This window comes from Bos taurus, chromosome 15 (genome assembly GCF_002263795.3).
Source record: "Bos taurus isolate L1 Dominette 01449 registration number 42190680 breed Hereford chromosome 15, ARS-UCD2.0, whole genome shotgun sequence".
Lineage (NCBI taxonomy): Eukaryota > Metazoa > Chordata > Mammalia > Artiodactyla > Bovidae > Bos > Bos taurus.
Genome location: NC_037342.1, coordinates 30,062,872 through 30,070,594, shown reverse-complemented (window position 1 = coordinate 30,070,594; position 7,723 = coordinate 30,062,872).

Below are 7,723 nucleotides of genomic sequence, written 5' to 3'. Positions count from 1 at the left end.
TGGAAAGAGCAGGTGCCTGGGAAATACTCAGAAGTAACGAATCACAGAAGAAGCCCCATTCTTTCTTTCTCTTCCCCTTCTTCCCTGGCACCAAGAGCTCAGGTCTCCAGAAGATGTAAATATAGGACCGTTGACCCAGTCAAACTTGGGTGATACTCTTGGCTAGGAGGCCAGGGATTGGTTCCAATGCCTTGCCCCTGTGATAAGAGCAGGATTTTATTTTTTGCCCTCTACCTCTCAGTTGTAAGGCTCTTAAATGGACCGCACCTTCTTAGTAGCTCCCTCTTTCTTCCTGCCAATTCTAAGACAAATGTCTTCCTCCTCTGGAGCGCCCCCACCCTCATCCCGGGCCTGCGGCCCCTCCCCACCTCCCACGCTCCCCCTCCCACCCCAGGCCTTGTAGCAGTGAATGTAATTAGGCCTTTCCCCAGGACGGCACCCCCTCCATGCAGCTGAACTGCCCGTCCAACAGGGGATAATTTATGGAAATGGGTAAAGGTGTTTTAAATTATTCAATTTAAATGTAAATAGGGGAGATGGTTTCTCTGAATAAATTGTCTTATTTATGTTCCACCCAAATCCCCTCCCAGGGAAACATGGACTGGTTTGGAGCGCTCTACAGCCCAGGGCCTCCACCGCTCTTTAAATAATGTGGGAGCTGCCCCGGGGCCCCTGGGAGTGGAGACTGGGAGACAAATGGCTCTGACAGCTGGTGTCCCAGCTGGGGTCACAGGACAGGCCGAGTGCTCACCAAAGGCTGTGTCACCCCACCCCACCCAGGGTTGCTGTGACCCGGCCAGGGCACGGATGTAGGCAGAAAGCAATCCAACTTTGTTTGCTGGGCAGTGACAGCCAGACAGGGGCTCCATGCCCCTCTCCACTTCTGCCCAAGGTCTCTTTTCCTCTGACTCACAAATGATGTGGGCTTCACACCTCCCTGAAAAAGTCCTGCATGTTCTGAGATGCTGACTGTGGGTCACCTTTCCTTAGAGCATTTCTGTCCTAAACAGGGTTTCCTAGACACAGGGCTGCCTCGAAAGGAAACCCTTTCTTGGTACATCTCAGGCACTGTCCCACAGGCCAGTGGGAAGGCCTTTTGCGGGTGAGGAGAGGGACTGTCTTTAGTCCCCCTCCCCCACTACTTAGTACCACTCAGCTGCCAGTGTTGCCATCTCCTGGGATTGGATCACCTTACATGCAAGCAAGTGATCATGTAGCTATTAGGGGGTTTTCAGGGGCAAAGGACAGAACATCAAAGGAGCTGAGACTATGGAAATTTATTAGCCCTGGAAACCTGGAGGCAGGGCAAACTGCAGGGGTAGATCTGGTGTCATCTGGAAGCCTTGTCCTGTTTTCCTGTGATTGCTTTTTGTGTGTCCATCACCCTCAGACTAGATGATGTGGTGGCAGGGGGCAGTTAAGAGCCTTAGGTCCACCCATGATGATGCTCAGAGAAAACCAGAAGAGGGCAACTCTCAGAGACTCTCCCAGAATGTGAAGAAGGCTTCCTCCCACCCACCTCTCAGAAAACTCTCCTTGCATCTCATTGGTCTATCCTAACCTAATGTCTGTGAGGAGATGGGGATTACTTTAGACCAGTCAGAGAGACCAGAAGCTGGGGATGGGGCTACCTTCTCTCTACACAAACATGGGCTCCTATGAGGGAGGAGGAAGTGGGCATTGGTGCTGAGCAGACAGTACCCATTGAAGTAACACTTGAATAATTGAAATCAATACATGTTTTAATCAATAACCATGTTTGTTTAAACCCCCATACTTTAACTGGATCAATTTTTTTCTGCCTAATCCCAAGAATCAGACTATTGCCCATCCTCCAAAGAGCAGAGAGTCAGATCAGTGACCCAGATTGCAGACCAGTTGGCAAGACTGGACCAGATCAAACACAAATTGCCATCCAGATGCCTTAACTCTTTCTCAAGTTACCCCTAAATGCAGGAATGGCTTGTGCAAGCCCCACGGTCAGCATCACTCATTCTACAAATACATCTGGACTGCCCACCTTATGCCAGGCACAAGCTAGGGGCAGAAGATTCATTGGCAAAACAGTCTGTTTCCTGTTCTTGCAGACTTACCATCCCTACAGTGGACTTTATCATGTTTGTTGCCAGTTGGTTTCACTGCCTGAGAAGTTTTGCCAAATTTGGGAGTTTCTAGCTTACTCATTGGAAGAAAAATTATGACCAACCTAGATAGCATATTGAAAAGCAGAGACATTACTTTGCCAACAAAGGTCCGTCTAGTCAAGGCTATGGTTTCTCCAGTGGTCATGTATGGATGTGAGAGTTGGACTGTGAAGAAAGCTGAGCACCAAAGAATTGATGCTTTTGAACTGTGGTGTTGGAGAAGACTCTTGAGAGTCCCTTGGACTGCAAGGAGCTCCAACCAGTGCATTCTGAAGGAGATCAGCCCTGGGATTTCTTTGGAAGGAATGATGCTAAAGCTGAAACTCCAGTACTTTGGCCACCTCATGCGAAGAGTTGACTCATTGGAAAAGACTCTGATGCTGGGAGGGATTGAGGGCAGGAGGAGAAGGGGACGACAGAGGATGAGATGGCTGGATAGCATCACTGACTCGATGGACATGAGTCTGGTTGAACTCCGGGAGTTGGTGATGGACAGGGAGGCCTGGCGTGCTGCGATTCATGGGGTCGCAAAAAGTCGGACACAACTGAGCGACTGAACTGAACTGAGACTCATGAGTCACACCTTCTCAAGGCAGAAACCAGAAACTTGGTTACCCAGCCTCCTTTGCAGCTCCAGCACAGACATGTGACTCAGATCCCACCAATCAGATTCATTCATTCACTCTAGAAGGGAAGTACTGGAGTAAGGAGGCAATGCCCATAGTCCACAGTGCTGGCAAGGGTGGAAGTGGAAGTGTCCAGCTTTGGGTAGAAGTGACAACAAGATTAAGTTCCTGGTCCAAGAAGTGCAATCAGTGGGGAGTGACAGCAAAGGTTCTCTGGTGCCTGGTGGGAGGCAAGTCCGGTTTCCCATCAGTCTGGTTCTGTGTGCACCAGGGCATCAGGCCTGGAATCTGAGCCTCCAGTCTGGCTCTCTACCCCTCCTTGTGACTAGACAAGACACCCAGTATTCCTCCAATATTCTTCAATCAGTCAGAGTCGTGTCTATTGCCTAAGACCATGAACCCTAGCATGCCCCATCCTTGGTGAGAGTTTTTCATTGTGAAGATCTCGCCCAGGTGGCCCTTCCCAGAATCCCCCTGAGCCCAGGCACTTTGCTGCTGCCTCTTACAGCAACCTTAACAGAGGCCCGAGCCCCTCTGTGTGTCTCCAGTTCACCCCCACTAGCACACAGTAAACTTTGAGCTCCCTGGGACCTGGGACCACACTTTTTGCCCTACTATATCCCCAAGTCTAGTTTAGAACCGGGGTTAGAATAGGTGCTCATTAAGTACTTGTTGTGATGTGATCACTGCCACTGTCTTCATTAGTGATATCAAAAAGCCCACCAATAGCAGGCTCTGGATTGAGCAACACACACAGAGAATGGCCCGTATCTTGACCTCCCCTTCTGCACAATCAGCAACCAGGTACACATCCAGGCACTTCAATGCCCACTGGGAAGTCCTTTAAAATACCAAAGGGCTGCCCTCTGACCCCTACCCAGTTCCCTAATCCCTCCTTGCCAGGAGGGATTGCCTTGCATTTACTCTTTCCAGCCAGCTGGTTCCATCTCAGCCTTGCCCCTACTTCCTGCCCTGCCCTGGACAGCCTTGGGAGATCTCCATCCTTGGCATAGAGGTGACCTCCCAAAAGACCCTGGAGAGATATACCCAGATGGGTTACATTGCCAATCCAAGGGTGTCCTTTATCCTGGCAAGCCCTTCAAACTTGCCCATACACACACACACACACACACTCTCTCTCTCTCTCTCTCTCTCTCTCTCTCTCTCTCTCTATCCCCTCTGCAGAAAGAGCCAGAGGAAATGGACAAGCTTTCTGGAATTAATTTCACACCTTAGCGTGATAAACAACGAAGCAGAGAGTGGCACCCATCAAGAGAGTTAATGGCCTTGGTTTCTGAGTGATAAACCACCCCCTGAAAAAGAAAGCGAGACTTTTCCTCTGTGCATCACTCCACCAGGAGCAGACTCACGCCAGCCCCAACTGCATTTTCCCAGGTGTGGACGAGACAAGCACTTCCCCCTTCCCCAGGCAGCACACAGCCTCTCATCAGCGGGGGGCCTGGGAGGCCCAAGGCAGAAAGCACCTGACCTGTTACCTTAGCTAGCAGTGCCACAGATCAGATAGAGCTGGCCACGTGGGTTCAAACCCTAGTTCCACTTCTCACTCTCCGAGTGACCTTGGGTAGGCTACCTAAATTGTACCAACCTTACAGGTACCTCTGAAGATTGAGATGCTTTTTGCAAAGAGCACATAGTATATCCTCAGTAATCTTAGCTATTGTTATTATTATTATTATTATGACTCCCTGTAGCTAGAAAGTTCCTGATCCATCTAACCTGAATCCTACCCACTGCCTTTTAAGGTCATTGCAGCTCATTCTCTTCCTAGTGGGCATGGAACTCAGCCGTCTCTGGTGTGATGAGGTAGGAAAAATAATGGTGCTGGAAGACAATGAGCTACGTTCAAATCCACCTCATGCCTGTTAGCCGTGGTTCTCTTTATAGCCAGCAAATGTAAGACAGATTCTAAATATACAATTACTAGCTGTGTGGATGGACAGATGTCATTCTACTCTTGTGGGCCACAGGTTACGGCATCCTTGTTTGTACAGTAGAAAAAGAACACGGCCTCCAAAAGTCACAATGAGGATGAGGTCAGATGCGGTAATATCTAAGAGATGGTGGGTGACCAGGGATGTTGGTTGAACCTGAGCCTGCACATACACTCGAAGAGAGACTACCTAGATGTCTCAGAACATCTATCTGAGACATACAACGACCCTGTTTCTACAAGCTTCCCCACTTCATGTCCAGCACAGCAGAGCCTTCCATGTTCCTTCAGCCTGAGGAGCACATTTTGTTGTTGTTGTTATTTGGTTGCATTGGGTCTTAGTTGCAGCATGCAGGATCTTCTGGCATCATGCAGGATATTTCCTTGCAGCACACGAGCACTCTAGTTGCATCGCTCAGATTTACTTGTCCCACTGCATGTGGGAATTTAGTTTCCCTGACCAGGGATCCAATCCATGTCCCCTGCATAGAAAGACGGATTCTTAACCACTGGACCACCAGGGAAGTCCCAAAGAACACTTATTTAAAAGTGAGAAACCAATGCCAGAATTTACCAGAAGTAAGTAAAATCCTTGCAGTCCTTCACAGAAAAGCCAATGTCCAGGAGAGGGCAGGTAAGTAGCAACTGACGTGTGCCCCACACTTAGCAGTGAACAAATGTATTCTCGGGTAGTATCTTACCAAATACTTTTACAGACCAGCTTTGCCCAAGGGGATACTAGCTCTGAATAGGGAGTCAATTTCCCCAAAGTGATAAAGAAGGATGTGAACCCATAACCAGTCTCCCCCACTCCCTCAGGCTCTCTGCCCTCTCCCCACATGTACTACTATGCCACTGGAAGACCTGTACTGGTCTTCTAGCTCAATACCTGGCATAATGCCTAGCCTAGAGTACTTTCCCAATAGTCAATCATCTAATCGTCAAATGGGGAAATCCTAATTTCACCCATGGGGAACCTGAGGCAGAAAGAGATGTAGTGAGAAATGCTCGGTCACAAAGCTGGAAGGTGATGCAATGGATCCACTAATAGAAGACCACAAGCTCACCCCAAAACGTCAGAACTAGAAGAATCCTAGAAGGTCATGTGGTCAAGGCCCTGCCCATCCTGTCCTGGTAATCAAATCCAAGTTCTCCCACTCAGAGCTTGGAGGAGGGGAGACAAGAGGTTTTTCAGGCTGGATATAGTAGATTAATTACAAAGTGTCCCCAAATCCTCCCCTACTGAGATCCATGCAATTTGGATTTGCAGCTTCTCCCAACAAGAAGTAGAGTCCATTTTCTTTCTTACTCAATCTGGGCTGCCTTTTAACTCTCTTTGACCAGTAGAAATTCAACAGAAGTGATGGCATCCCATCTCCAAGGTGAGACTCCAAAAGACCATATGAGCTTCCACGCTCTCTTAGAACCCAGCTGGCACCACGTGAGCAATTCTGGGCAAACCTGTTGGAGGATGAGAGACAAGTTAAAAACAGCCTGCTTGTCCCGTCTGAGGCCTCACTACACCTGCCTATAGCCAGCTGACCCCCAAACATGAGAAACCATTCTAGATCAACAGAGGCGCCTCCTCTGCCCACAGCCAACCACAGATACATAAGTGATTCCAGCCAAGATCAGAAGAACCATCCAGATAACTCATAGACTCACAAGAAATCACAAACATAATTAAGTCACTGAGTTTTGGAGTGGTTTGTTACAAAGCACCAACTAACAGATACTTTGGGCTTGAAGAAAAGATCCCAAGTTGTAGTGCTAGAGAAGTTAAGGTCTGTGCTCCTGTAGGGCCTTGAAGTAACAGGACCCTTTTCTGCAAAGAGTCTGGTTGAGTTTCTATCTAGTCTGTCCAGCTGCTGGGCCTGGCCCATCCAGGACCAGTGAGGTCAGGTCTAGTTCCAGCCCTACCCTTCCCACCCACCTTGGCACCCACAATGCCCACTCTTGGCACTTTCCAGAAACAGTCTGTGCAGGGAGGGCTGTGATGAGATTAAGGCTGTCCACTATCCAGAAGGAGCTAGCCCCAAAGACAAAGCCCGACAAAGCCCTGAGGTGGGGTCTCCATGGTAGAGAAGCTTCTGGGACCAGACATCTCCCCACCCACCACGCAGGGGAAGCAATCAGCCCCAGAGGAGCTGAGCAGGCCGCTTGACATTTGATGGGAGTCATTATCAGACACTTATTCCCAATCAGGACTCAAGTGTCTCTGAGGGCCCCTCTGCTGCCTTCTCATTCCAGGGAGCATTAACAGCAGGGCGGGGGTGGAAGGGGACGGTGCGTGGAGGTGCAGGTCTGGGCAGAGGCCCTCAGACCCACCCTTCTGACTCCAGCCCCCTTCATGCCTCCCAAGGCCCCTAGGGGCAAGCTAGCTCATGCCACAGTGTGGAGAGTGGAGGACTCCAGGGTGGGGAGCTTGACTCCTCAGTCCTTGGAAAGACCGGACACAGAGACGTTCAAAGAGATGTATGCAGGAGTCTGGCTCAGAGCTGAGATTCCAGCCAGGCCCAAGAAGGGCTTTGTCTCCAAGGCTCATGGCTCTGGGGGTCCTGAGTCCCCACCCCAGGCAGCCACCTCCTCCCTCAGTCGGTGCTCCAGGACCAAGGCCAGGCTCCTCCCCTTGCACACAGACCAGAACTCCCTCTGCAGCCAGACGGCCGTATGCAGAGAGTGCATGAAGGCCTTTTAAGGCTCTCCCAGGTCCAAGCCACCTAACTTCTGCTGCAAAAAGAAGGCAATGATTCCTGCCCTGCCTCTTTGCACGAGACTATTGCGAGAATCTTATTCTTTAAGAAAGCACTTGATAAAATAAAATGCGGACTAAGTACAGCTGTCCCCAGTGGATCATCAGCACAACATGGGCAAGCTCAGATGAGTCAGGTGCAGGCGTGATGGAGACGAGAGAGTGTGCGTGTGTGTCTGCGCTGGCGTCTCACTGCGTACCTCAGCACTCAGTACCAGTACTTCACGGTTTGGGATTGTCTGTGGATTTT